The sequence below is a fragment of the Odontesthes bonariensis genome, chromosome 13, assembly GCF_027942865.1.
Source record: "Odontesthes bonariensis isolate fOdoBon6 chromosome 13, fOdoBon6.hap1, whole genome shotgun sequence".
Lineage (NCBI taxonomy): Eukaryota > Metazoa > Chordata > Actinopteri > Atheriniformes > Atherinopsidae > Odontesthes > Odontesthes bonariensis.
In genome coordinates, this window is record NC_134518.1 from 3,644,916 (window position 1) to 3,659,620 (window position 14,705).

Below are 14,705 nucleotides of genomic sequence, written 5' to 3' on the forward strand. Positions count from 1 at the left end.
CTTGTGGACCACGTTGCCATCCGGCCATTTGTGTAGTATGGAATGTGTTTTTGCCATCAAGTGTTGAATAATTTATATCAATATTGTCACAGGTGAAATGTGTAAATCTACCATGCACAAAGTTAGGTGGAGTCACAGCTCCGGTTTCTGGATCCATGACATGTAGCATTCTCTCTGCCATAGCAGTGTCAAGTTGCAGCAAGCTGTGATAACTGATTGTGTGTCCTGCTTTGTGAAACAGTTTCACCAACTCCTTTGATCGCGTTGCTTGGTGCAATGTACTGGCTAGTCCTACATGCTTTGGTGTCCAGTGTTTTCCTCCAGTCACATTGTAGACAAGATCTTGGGCCACACTTAGAACTCTTGTCTGTGTATCAGCTTCCTCCCTTTCAGCGGTGACATCTTCTTCATCATTTGGGCTTCCTTCCAACAGCCCATGGCCACCGAACATCAAGCGGATGAACATGAAAACACTTTCAGGGACACATGCTATCATTTCCTCCTCATTGACAACACATCCAGTGTATTTAAGGTGAGCCAGTATGTCTTCTCTTAACCTCAGTGCAACGTGTACCATCTCCTGGAATCCCTGGTCAGGAGAGTGATGTATGGGGATTTTACTAGACTCTTCTTCCTCTGCCATGAAATCTGAAAATGGTACATGTACAAATTTTCTGGGAATGAGCAATATGTATTGATTAGGTACTGTTATGAAGTCATAGATGTCCTGCACATATACTTGAAGTTTTTCTTTAAATGTAGCTCTCCTGCTTCTAAATGATGCTTGTACTTCAATGTTGGCCTTTTCTGCTAAATCACAGTATCTGGTCCATACCTCAGACAATTGAAGGACATGTCCCTTCTTTGCATACTCTTTCATCTCACTGATAAGCCATTCCATAGCAAGACCAGTGCCCTTTTCTGAACTATCTTTGGTCTTTGATGCTTTTCGCTGGAACTTTTTGAAGCAGTTTGGATGGTACTTCCCTTCTGCTGCTATGAGGTCACTAACACCTGCCAGGCGCACATGGACCTCTTGATCATACTTGGATAAATCCAGGATCTGCTCGCTCATTTTAAATGTAGTAACAGATGACACAGACTCTTTGAGATTTGTATCTTGGCAGAAGGTGCAAAGGTCCCATTTCACAGTTGGAGTTGAACTTCTCAGCATTGGGGTTGCTGCGCTATCCCTGACAGTCCTGGATGTCTGAATTTTCCGTTTTAGTTTTTCAATTTTAAGTTTGCTGGTGAACAACGCGTAACAGGATTTGTGCCACCACAGTTTTTCCACATCTGTTATAGATATTTTCTTTACACGATCAATTACTGGCTGGTTGTCTCTGTCACAAAGTTTGTCTCGTGTCATTGCAGCACATTTTATTGTGTCAAACCCCTGCTGTCCTCCTTTTGATAACTTTTCATTGTTTGTATTCTGACAGATGAGACACTCTTCTAGAAGTGGTGATTCGCCAGTCTTCTTCAGACTGCCAACAGCCTCCATGATCAGGCTGAAACAGAAATTATACTGCTTTAGCTAGCTTGTTTTTATAATGTGGTTTACTTAAAATGTCAAGTAATTCTGGAATGGAGGTAGTAGGACTAATAACTTATTAATCAGGGCTCTCAAGTTTTCAAGTTTGCTTGGAGTGAGATTCGGGCGGGGCAGGGGCCGGGCCGTGTGCGTGGGGGGGTTTCTTTCGGGTTTTTTTTGGGGGGGGTCCCTTGCAGTATCCCATCGCCATAAACTAGCTACTTAAAGAACAAAGAAATTGTTTTATTTATACCAAAATCACAAATCTTCACTTTTACACTAAATTGTTATATTTTAAAATAAATTGTTTTAGGTATGCAAAGTCTTAACAAACAAAAAACAGACAAATTAAATTAAGAAAAACAAACATAACCCCAAATGGGCCCCTTGAGCAGTCCCTCTCTGTGTGTGTTTGTTTATCAGTGTTGTTGTAAGTGTTTGTGGCAGATTTTGATGCTTGATGACTGATATTGGGGGCTCCCATTTAAAGCACTGTGGCTCAATGTCAGCCATTTTCACAGTCATGATGGATGACAGAGTTCCATTCAGAACCAACGTGTTCCTGGTCTTGGTTTTATTGAGCCCCACCATGGAAAAAACCCTCTCTGCATCAGCATTTCAGTGTGGCAGAACTAATACCAGTTTGGCAATTGTAGATAGCCTTGGGAATCTGCTCATACCAGTCACCTTTGAAAAAAATTAACCACGGAAGCCTAATTACACTCCTACATATTTTTCATTTTTCATTAAGTTGCTCATGTCAAAGGGTGTGTGCTGAATATTTAGGTCTACTACTCCAACGAACACTTTAATCGGCAGGTATTGGTCTTTTACAAAGAGTAGGAAAACTATAGTAACTAATAAAAGATTCAAATAAATAAAGATATGACCTGCTGATAATCCTGACGGTTCTCTTCCACCTCCAGCTCGTCTACAACTTCTGCACGCATTCAGAGCATAATAGGTTATGTCCGCTGTGCATTCATGGGACGCGTGCTTGCAGCTGAAAGCTATTTCACACCCGGCAACAAGAAATTCTGTTTTCTGATTGGCTGAGAAATTCTATTTTGTGATTTGCCGATGGGTTGCTAAATCAAGACAGCTGTACCAGAGCTATAGTTCTGAGCTGTACGAGCGCACCTGCCATTGACTCGTTTATAGTATCGGCCATTAGAATTTCTGTGCGACGAAGTTGATCATTTCTCAGCGTGAGAAATGGCATGTGTGGCGTGTGAGCGTGTGAACTTGTTGAAATGCGTGTGTCTCACGCTCATTGCGTGAGACTTGAGAGCCCTGTATTAATAGTTACTACATAGCCTGCTACTAGTTAGCTAAAATTAGCTAGTTAGCTAAAAATCTATTTTGCGGCATCACCTCATTGACTTATATTTTAAACCATAAACACAAAGGTTTAATGAAGATACATATTAGTTACATAGAGAACAAAGGTGAATGAACTTGGGTTAGGTAGCCCAACTGATGACAGGTAAGCTATAGCCTGGTAATGAAATCAACAAATTCCACAAATTAATGTTAGCTAGCCAGTAAATAGAAAATAGCTAAAAAAGAATCTATGGATAATCTATATAGTTTTAATCCATTGAATTCACATAAACAGAAACACAATGAGTGTTAGTTACCTTTAGTAGAGTAGATGAACACCAACAAAATATTGAAAGCTGCCAGCATGCTCGTTGTCTTGTCCGCAGTAACTCCTGGGCTGGTTACCTGTACGTAACTCCGTAGTCAGGTTCCAGGCTCACAGTAATCCCCCAGATTGTAAAAATGTGGTGAAATTACACAATTTCTGAAACTACATAGTCAAGTGGTTATTACAGTGTCTGTCTTTTGTATCTCTGGTGTTCCTAGGTACCACAGGGTTAAAACAAAGAAAATAATTTAGGCGGAAATTGTGAAAAAAAAAAGTTATTTGTTGTTTGAGGAGCTCTTGTGGCCTCCATGTATGTCAGAAAGGTTAATAATTGGATTTTAATGAAAGCAACAGATGCCCCCTTTAAAATTATGCAAAACTAAATATTATTGAACATTTGGAAGTGTCATAACTTTGTGCCTAAAGCAGGATAGGCACTAGTGTCTAATATCCAATTTACCATATGGAGGTGTTAACTTTGGGGAGGAAATAAAGAAAACCAGGGGCCTTATTTGAAGGGCAACCGGTGGATTCTTGTTTGGGACACCTTGAACTTTCAAAAAATGCTGGTTGCCCACTTTTCCTCAAAAATGGCTACAGGGTCACATGATTCTGAAGTTACAGCCCTGTCTATGAGTACCTTTCACTTTTCTCAAACTGTACAAAGAACATTTTCCCACTCAATGATCAATGGAGCCAAGTGCTTTTTTACTTCTCTGTCAATTTTAGTGTTGGTTAAAGAAAACAAGCTCTGCTGTATTGGACACAAATTGAATTTGATCTCATCCCAGTAGAAGAAAGTCCCTTTTATTCTCATAAAATCCCATGAATACGAGATTCGGTTCTTCAATAGGGTGGAAATGCTTTTGCGAAATTGCAGGTTGCCTACTGATCCCTATCTGTGATTCCTACGTGCACTACATATACAGAAGAGGATACATACAGTAATGTCTATATTGTGCAAAATATTGAGCGGTTTCTTCAAAAAATTTCTGTATATTTATGCATTGTACACTGGTATATCATTTTCTCAAACATTCATTACACACTCAACAGGTTAGGGATGTTCAAACTTTGAACTTTTTACAAGTTAACACCCAAAGAGTCAGAGGGATCGGGAGGCCCCTCTTTTATGGACTGTCTTCATACTGAAAATCAAGATCAAGTGAGCTTTTGCAGGACTTTGAACATCAGCAAGTGCATCTAACCATGGGAATTATTTTGCTTTGTCCAGCAGAGGGCAGTGTGGTATGCAAAAAGTTATTGGCTGTGTTCGAAACCGCATAGTTCTCGTACTACTCCTACTACTCATACTAACTTTAACTTTTTTAAGTTCCCGGATGTATACTAGATGCATACTAGATTCGCCGAAATGTTGATTATTCATCATGAGGTTACTTGTCATACTCAAACTACCCAAGATGCAACGTAACTTGATGTCGCCGATCGTCATTTCTTGTCAAAACGGCAGTTTCAAGCTAGCTACAATGAGGGTAGGTTCACTTCCTGTTTTCAAAACAAAAGCACCAATTGTATCGTAATGGCTTTCCCTATGATAAAAGGCAACGGGTGTTTTATTTTGTGAAAATAACCGGAAGTGCGTTACTCACTGCGGCTAGCTTTAGTAGCGCCGAATTTGTGGGAAGAAAATTGTAAACAGCCGGTATTTTGTCAGATTTTCAACACGTTGGGGATCTAAACGACTACTTTCTCTCCTGAAAATGTTTCAAATGTTGCTAAAGTTATATATTTACAGAGTTTATAGCCCAAGCCGAAATCAGCTTCAGGCCGGCTGATTTCGGCTCGGGCAGGAGCGAAGTGCATTGTGGGTAAACGCTCTGCATGCTGTCTGATCGATTAGTATGCCGTTTGCAAGTATGTAGTAGGCGGTTTCGAATACAGCCATTATTTCACTGTTGAGTTACAGGGGAAATAACAGCTCTGCAGCTAACATATTTAGGTACCCATGAAACAGCAGGCGCAGTGCTATTTACCTCTGCATATTGACCGATTTCTTGTCAAAGCAAAGTTTAGAGAGGCTACCCCATCCTCCCATCTGCTCTCCCTGGTCTTACCACTTGGCCTTAAGCTGGATTTATAGTTGACGCGTTGCTCACTGTGCGAGCGGCGCGTGACGTCAAAATGACGTTTCTGGCCTGGTGCGCGCCATGAAAAGGCGGCGCAGCGCGTTGTTGTGCACTGCACCCATGGATGGCCCCTAACTGATGGATGGAATTCACCTGCATTTAATGAACAATCCGAGCGTACCTCAAGGTGAACAAGAACAGGGTGATTAAAGTTCTTACAAGTTCGAAGTTCAGGTCTGCACATGAGAGGATGTGGAGCAGGGTGTAACTTTTGGATATCTTCCTCTGCCTCTGTCGGGTGTTCGTCCTCATGTGTGATGATCAGGTGGCAGAGCATGCTGGAGCGGATATTCGTGGCATGACGCTGAAGTTGGCTTCCGATTCACGAATTTTAAACAGGACCTAGTCTAGGTCCTCAAATCTGGCCATAATTATTCTAAAGAGGCTGTAGATGCATTGAAACCTTATTTGGGAAAACTTTTTCTGATTTGTGAAAATGCAGAATAGAGCCACGTGAGGAACCAAGCTGGTTAGACATGAGGAACACAGTGATAGTTTCCAGAAAAATGGGTTTTATTTACCAAAAAAAAAACAAAAACAAAAAAAAAACACACTAAATCAACTAACTCCACCAGTGGAGACATGAATAGGTATTGAAAGTGGACCATATATGTAGTAGAATAGTAGCATAAATTTTTAATTTGGTGCCTTCTTGACCGAGAAAAGGCAGAAAATGACTTTTTTGTGCTTGTGGATTAAAGACAACAATCCCCATAGTGCATTGCAATGCTCAAGATCCGTAGGCCACTCCCCCGAGAGTGTACGAGCTCCACCCGACTCTACGCTACCTGGAAATCATGTCACTGCCTTACCTGTTTGCACTTCCATCGAGCACCTTACTGTATACTCAACAGAGGTGGAAAGTAACGAATTACATTACTCGCGTTACTGTAATTGAGTAGCTTTTTTGTGTACTTGTACTTTTTTAACTACTTTTTAAAATGTGTAATTTTACTCTTACTTAAGTACATTTTCTTTCAAGTAATGTACTTCGGTACATTTTACAGCACAAGCGTTACTGAGTAAAAAAAAATTCGCGTTCTGGTAATGAATTATTATGGGATGCAAATACTGAACGTTGTGCCCCTGCGCCGGTATGGCTCTAGAATTCTAGCCTACTATAAAGAGTGTTGGCACGTGCGAACTGTCACTCACTCAGACGAGGATGGCAGAGTCAGACATGGAGGCGGACAATGGAAATACGGAGAGCAGTTCTTCTGACCTAGTGCACCCCTGGCCCTATCTGAGTAAGATGTTTAGCTTCACGGAAAAACGGGGTGATAGTTATGTTATGGAGTGCACACTATGTGTACCAAAGAAGTCCAAAATTTCAGCTTACAAGAATTCGACATCTAATCTGCGTAAGCACGTTGAGGTAAGTCATGTTTCTCGTTCCCTTTCCATGTTTAAACTGACAAGGCTAGGAGTCCTAGCCATGTCCCGAAAACTGTGTATGATACTGCTAATATAATATTGAATTAGCAACCTGTTGTTGGCACTGTAACGGAAATTAGCTATGCCAACTAATGTGCTTATTCAGCTGGCTAATAGTATGAGCACGTCCGCTTGCTAACCTGCCGTTATCTGTCTTACCCACTGACCTCGAGAACTATTGGTCCTACCACATATACGTCCATCAGGCCAGAAAGAATATTAAACAAAACAAATTAGCCCAATGTTTGAATTGATAACCGCAGATATGTAAACTGTCAGGGGTAGCCAATGACGATTTTCGGTGCTGAAACCAACTGTCTTTGTAGCAGTGACATTGGGCTTATCATGTGTTCACGAACGATTGGTGCAAACAGGCAAGCAAGGAGATTTCGGCGCCACAGTTGACTTTCATATTTCTTGTATAATGCTTTGTAAAGTCAGGGCAGTGTAGAAGGCATGGCAATCTGTGTAGTGGGTCATATTTCGAGGCTGTATTGGGCGAGGAGGGGAAAATACATAGACCTTTCCCTATTGCATTCGGCAACAGATTTGAGCTGAAGCAAATGACTGAGGTGAACCTGCGACAGTTAGCCACTCCACTCAGCCATTTGGCATCCGTTACACGGATGTGGGCTTCACAGTAGAGGCAGAAAACACAGATTGTGAAAAAGTAACTTTTTACTTTTACTCAAAGTACATTTTAAATTATTTACTTTTTACTTTTACTTGAGTAGATTTTTTGACTGGTAAATATACTTGTACTTGAGTACAATTTCAACAGAGTAACAGTACTTGTACTTGAGTAAAATATTTTTGTACTCTTTCCACCTCTGATACTCAATCACAGGGTCAATACCTCTTTTTTTATAGTGTGGATAATGTTGTTTGAGTGTCTTTATGTTCATGACAATTCTTATTTTGTGAATTAAAAAACAAAATGTCACTCCTCTCCTGTCTGCCTTCAACAAAGTTTAGAATAGCATCATAAACTTGGAAGGAGGTAACTGATTTGCAACAAACTTATAATGCAATGTATACTTGTAATGCTTCATAATTCTTAGGTAAAATAGCTAGGTAGTTCCAGTTCTGAAATGTTGGTCGTTCAATAACTCGAATACACTTGGAGCAACATTACTAAGAAAGAACCACAACAACGTACATTTTAACCATTTAATTAAATAACTATACAAACAATACAACTGTTGAATGAATATAAAACAGGGAAACTATAGCTTCTCCTGAGCGTCCTCCACTTGCCCGCAGTAATGGCCGTCTGGAGCTGGGTAGTTCTGGCGGATAGCCTGCACGACACGACGCCCTCTGCCCAATCTCTCTCCTTGCAGGACCCACTCAAGAAAGTGCCGGTAGGCTGTTAGACGAAATTGTCTAGACAAAACATTGATCACAAAGTGAGTGATGGCATTTGAGCCTAGCGTGCCACAGTAGCTTGCATAACTGCAAGCTATTTGTGCAATGAACATGCCACGTTAGCGTGTTAGCAAGAGTACTCCTTGACATAGTAACAAAGAAAACACACTTACTTTACAGAAAGACGTCCATTTGGCCCTGTAGGCTTTGGCTGTCGTTTCCAGTTGACTTTAGGTATTCTAAAGTAGGTCTCCAGGACGCCACCAATTCGCCCCAGCTCGATATCTTCTTCAAAATCCCAGTCCAGTCCTCCGTGTTAGCTGCAGCTCTCTCTCTCTCTATTTCGTTTTTTTTATTGGCGGTTGGCAAACAACTTAAAGCAGCATTACCGCCACCAACTGGTAAGGAGTGTGGATCTCATGACAATTATATATACCTCATATATATATATATATATATATATATATATATATACACACACACACACACACACATACATAGATATATAGTTAGCTGCAGCTCTCTGCCAGTCTAAAGCACTGGCACTGATCTGTGATAGGTCTGTTAGCGCATTAGGTCCAACCCCCCTATGGGCGGTGTTGAAGGGTGGGAACTAGCGCTTGTAGTCTCAACAGAAATCCACCCCTCTTACACTTCCTCCTACAATGACGCAAAATGACGATTTTTGGGTCATTGTAGGAGGAAGTGTAAAGAGGTGAATACGGATTTCTCCCGTCTCAGGGGGAAATGAGAGAGTGTTGCATGACCATTCAAAAGTATGACTGGGTTTCTAACAATGCAAAGCCTAATGCAAATGGGTGGAGTGTCCCTTTAAATACTGGCTGATCAGACCAGTCCGACACATAAAGGGAAACGGATACGAACAGATAATCTAACAAAGAACTAAAACAGTTAGTTGAACAGTTACTTAATGGTCCAATCAGCTCTTGATGCAGCCACACTACTGCTCCAGAAGCCTCTTTTATCCCCGAGGTCAACAGTCCCGCCAGCACCAGAACAAGAAATGAACTAAATCGATCATACAAAAGCCAACTAAATGTGCGCACTACAAATAGAACTTCTGTATTTCAAAAATGTCAAATAAATCCATGTAAAGAATAAGGCCAAATCTGCATGGCCATGTGACAAAGTTCTGAAATGATAAAAAGATAAGAGGAGTTAGGAGAATCCACCTCAGTGTTAGGCAGGCTGCAAATATATATATATATTTTTGCAGTCAAACAATTTGATTACATCGAGACAATCTTGAAAGAGGGCAGCGACTAAAGAAAAAATCTCAGATTTTTAACCCATGTTAAGAAACACTGAGCGACAGTCCAACTGGAGCCGTCCATCTTTCCCCACCAGGGAGGACCTTGGCTGTATTTGGATTGGATTTATATATTTATTTAAATCATTCATTAGAAAGCGATGCCAACAATATGATTTGCTATGGTATGGATTCCATCAGCCACTTGAACTGGAGCAAAAGAGTATTTACACACATCTTTTATTATGATCTTTTTAGAGTAGTTTATTGTAAACTGAAGAAGAGAAATAACAACAAACTCCTCAAAAAAATATTGACCTTGTAGTGTCAACATTCAAGTAACAAGAGGTTTGACAAATTATCATTGGCCAGATTACCTGTCAAGGTTTATAAAGGTAACAGGGCGCACAGTGCACACCTTGATATGAGTTTATAATCTCACTCCTTCTCAATATTTAGATTTATACACACATACATGTATGTATTATTTAATTAGATATTCTCACATTATTTGAAATGCTAATTTACGAGTATGTTGTGGCTCAGTGTCTTAACCTTTAAAGATTTTCGGAGTGTTACGAGTTTTATTTTTTCCTGTTAAGTTCATAATTAACCAGATTCTGTCTTTTTCTTCACCTTAATCAAGTTTGGAAATGGAAAAGTTAACCCATTGAGGCCGGGAAAGCCTTGCCGCATTTCTACCTTTAAAGCCTGGGGCGCTGTTGCGTTATTCTACCATTAAAGCTGCAGTCTGCAAGATTTGTTGTTGTCATACGTAAAGTCCTACTTTTTGGCATTTTAAGAGTTTACATGATCTATCAGAACGCTTGAAGTTGAAAACGGTGACCTCCGTAGTCGCAAAATGCAAGAAATGCTTATTTTTTAACCGAAAAATAAAAAGTTATTCAACTTCCTGTCCCGCCCCTTCAAAACACATGAGAACTCGTGCACGTAGACGTGCACGCCAGATGCGCCTACACGACTCCTCATTCATCAACTCACCTGTCATTTGCGATCATGGAAGACACAGTAAGTAGACTAGCCCGTAATGAAGTTCAATAGTCTAGATAAATAAGCGTGGGGACGAGCCTACCTTGTATCGCGCGTGCACAATCGGTGATTGACAGGCAGCAGAGCCCAGCTCGTAAACCTGATTGGTTACCTTTTACCGGTCCGGTCTGCAATTTTGTAAACAAACCTGCTGGCTTTGGAGGGACCTAGCGGGCCATATAGGGGACCTAGAGAACTCATTTTTTTTGTATTGGGGTATTTAATGTACTACTTTCAGAATCCCCGGACAGTTCCAGGCATTATGCTTGAAAAAGATTTGCAGACTGCAGCTTTAAGGCCGGGAAAGCATACACGTCTTTTTTCCTGTATAAGGTTGTTTTGCACCAATTATTGACCTCTGCGCTGATTAAATGCATTATAATAGACATGTGAGAGTGTCGTCATGTTCCTCGTGTCATTGTTTTGAAGTTGAGTTACATCGAACAAGCATGGAGGACTTTCAGTGGGAAGACATTTCAGACGGGAGCGATTTTGAGGAGTTTCTTGGCTTTGATGATGCTGAACGTGCTGACCCAATTGATCGAGATTTATGGCTAGCACATATGTTTGAAGATGACGATAACGACGAGGATGATTTTGAAGGGTTTGAATGTGAGTGGAAGACTGACAATTACCACCGAAATCGACGGAGAGATTTCAACCGCACACCAGCGGTGAAAGTCGATTTACCTGCAGATGCCACACCGTTGCAGGCATTTAATCATATTTTTACTGAGGAGCTTTGGGCGCATCTCGTTTCCGAGATGAATAGATACAGTGACCAGGTACTTCAGACTCCAGCTCGAGCAAAGATGGCAAGGTGGTCACACGTAACTGTGCCGGAGATGAAAACGTTTATTGGAATGTGTATGGGCTCCTTGTGCTGCCAGTACGAAGAGACTGGCGATAAAATAAATATATAAATAGATAAATAAATAATTTAAATATAAAATTACATTTTATTTTATTACTTTTTTCTAATTGAAAATAGCACTGTTCCTGCACTTTACTTTTTATTTTATTACTCTTTTCTAATTGAAAATAGCGCTGTTCCTGCACTTTACTTTTTACATTTTCTATTTTCGTGAAGGTGTATGTAAATAAACTCAATTTCCAAAGAAAGCCACAGGTGTAAGCTCTCAAATACTTTTTGAATTTTGTTTCTATCTGCTACAGAGGCTGAGAAATCAATCATTTAGTAATTGCTGAATTTCCAGAAACACTTCAGGTTTTAGGGGGTCTTTCTGAAATCGCTAATAGGTTTTACAGGCATTCTTTTCCAGGCGTTTTAGGCCTAAATGGGTTATAATAGACATGTGAGAGTGTCGTCATGTTCCTCGTGTCATTGTTTTGAAGTTAAGTTACATCAAACAAGCATGGAGGACTTTCAGTGGGAAGACATTTCAGACGGGAGCGATTGTGAGGAGTTTCTCAGCTTTGATGATGCTGATGAACGTGCTGACCCAATTGATCGCGATTTATGGCTAGCACATATGTTTGAAGATGACGATAACGACAAGGATGATTTTGAAGGGTTTGAAAGTGAGTGGAAGACTGACAATTACCACCGTAATCGACGGAGAGATTTCAACCGCACACCAGCGGTGAAAGTCGATTTACCTGCAGATGCCACACCGTTGCAGGCATTTAATCATATTTTTACTGAGGAGCTTTGGGTGCATCTCGTTTCCGAGACGAATAGATACAGTGACCAGGTACTTCAGACTCCAGCTCGAGCAAAGATTGCAAGGTGGTCACACGTAACTGTGCCGGAGATGAAAACGTTTATTGGAATGTGTATGGGCATGGGACTCCTTGTGCTGCCAGTACGAAGAGACTGGCGATAAAATAAATATTTAAATAGATAAATAAATAATTTAAATATCAAATTAAATTTTATTTTATTACTGTTTTCTAATTGAAAATAGTGCTGTTCCTGCACTTTACTTTTTACATTTTCTATTTTCGTGAAGGTGTATGTAAATAAACTCAATTTCCAAAGAAAGCCACAGGTGTAAGCTCAAATACTTTTTGAATTTTGTTTCTATCTGCTACAAAGGCTGAGAAATCAATCATTTAGTAGGCGTTGACACAATTGCTGAATTTCCAGAAACACTTCAGGTTTTAGGGGGTCTTTCTGAAATCGCCCATAGGTTTTACAGGCATTCTTTTCCAGGCGTTTTAGGCCTAAATGGGTTAAGAAGAGGGCAAAGACATGGCTGTCCAGATATCTGGGCACTGTCAGGAGGAGAGGACAAGACGGTAGCTGAACGGGCGACATCTGGAAGTCTGAAAAAGAACATCCCGTGGAACAGCCCCTGTGGTGGGACTCGGCAGGGATGATATTTTCAGTTAAAAATAAGAAATGGCTGTGTACTGTATGGCACAGTGACAGACAGTGTGTCAGAACTGTTGAGGCAGAAGAAAAAGAGCCCCGGTGATGAAAACAAAAACAGTTTCTCAGGAAAGGCCTCCTGTAAGTGAATACAAGGAAGGCAGTGGAGATGAAATGTCTGAATACAAATAATCCCAGTGAGCCATGTGCTCAGTGTTGTGTGTGTCAGGAATGGTTTCATCCGCTTTGTGTCGGCTACCAAAGTATTGAGGACATTGCAGTCACATCCCCTTGGTACTGTCCCTCCCTGTACTATAAATGCCTAGGCAGCAGACTCTGGACAGATGGACAGTATAAAGAAAAGTTATCTATGGAACTGAAATGCCATCTTGCCCTCGAGAAATTTCTGTCAGTCTGACAAGAGAGGAGTGGTCTGCACTGAACCCCCACAAGAGAGAAGGATACAGAGAGTTGGAGAGGATGGACTCATCTCATGAGCCATAAAATGGGCATGGTGAGCAAGTATTGCATCCTTTCACTCAAAACAAACAAAGTGCACTCAGTCTCTAAAGGCTAATGATCCTTTTTTTTTGCGATTAATCGTGATTAATCAGGGAAATCATGTGATTAATTAGATTAAAAATTTCAATCGTTGCCCAGCCCTAGCATAATGTTTTGACATGCAGGTATGAGCCAGCTGCCATAACATATCACCTGGGTGACGTTCCACAGACAAGATCTGGCAGTTTCACGATGGCCTTAAAGAATCTAAGAAGCCCGGAAGCGGGGGTACCTGAATTTGGGACGGGGCAGTGCTGTAGAAAAGAAACTGAAAGAAATTATTCTCATATAACTAGTATTCATCTAATTTTATCAAAAGCAAAGGGCTATTTTGTAATGGACTGCTGTAAGATCTAAGGTGGTTTTCTGTAGGACAAAGTAGCTTATCAAGTTTATTGTTGACCACAAAGGAGTAATCTCATAAGGTTTTATTGCTCTGGCACATTCAAACTTTATCTATTTTCATTATTATATGAAAATAACATATATATATAAATAAATAAAGTGCAGTACTTGGAATGGGACAGGGGCTGTTAGAGCAATAACAAAGCTGTTTAAGAGCTGTAACACTTTTTTTATTTACATTATTAACTATTTACATTAACAACCAGTAGGTGTCGCAATTCAATGTTATCAATGCTATCTTTTAAAGCTGCGGTCGGCAACTTTTTTTTAGTCATATTAGCTTGAACTGTCATGGGATTCTGGAAGTAGAATATTAAATAGGCTGTTTAGGAAAAATCCCGAATTCTGTAGCTCCCTCTGAAGCCTGTAATCATGCTTGCAAAAACCGAGCACTCCCGGCTGTTTTTAACCAATCACGTTAGGGTGGAGGAATCCTACCTGTCAATCACAGCTTGTGCACACGCTGCTGAGCATGAGTCTGCCCCAGCTTGTGTGTTCTCACACTGGTGTGGACTCACGTGCACAACCTCGTCCACAGAGGGGGAGGGGTTTGGGGGGCGATTCGGAGCTTGTTAGAGGTTGGGGGAGGGACCTGAAAGTTGTATCAGTTCGAATTTTCCGACTTTAGACTCGGAATTTTGAAAACCTGCCGACGGCAGCTTTAATGTCTGAGCCTGGCAAAGCATTATTACTTCAGTTTAAAAAAAAAAAAAAAAAAAACTTATTTATTTTTTTTTTTTTGGGAACGTTGGCAAGGCGGCAGTGCGAGTGTGCTAAGGCGGCCGCCTTGACTATAATGCACTGCGGGAAACAATGCCGTATGTTTCGACAAAATAGGCGTTTGTGTCGTCTTGTGTCGTGCAGTTCATTAAAATACAATAATAAAATTACAAATCAAATCAAACTTTATTTATATAGCACCTTTCATACTAAAGAAAAAAGCAGCACAA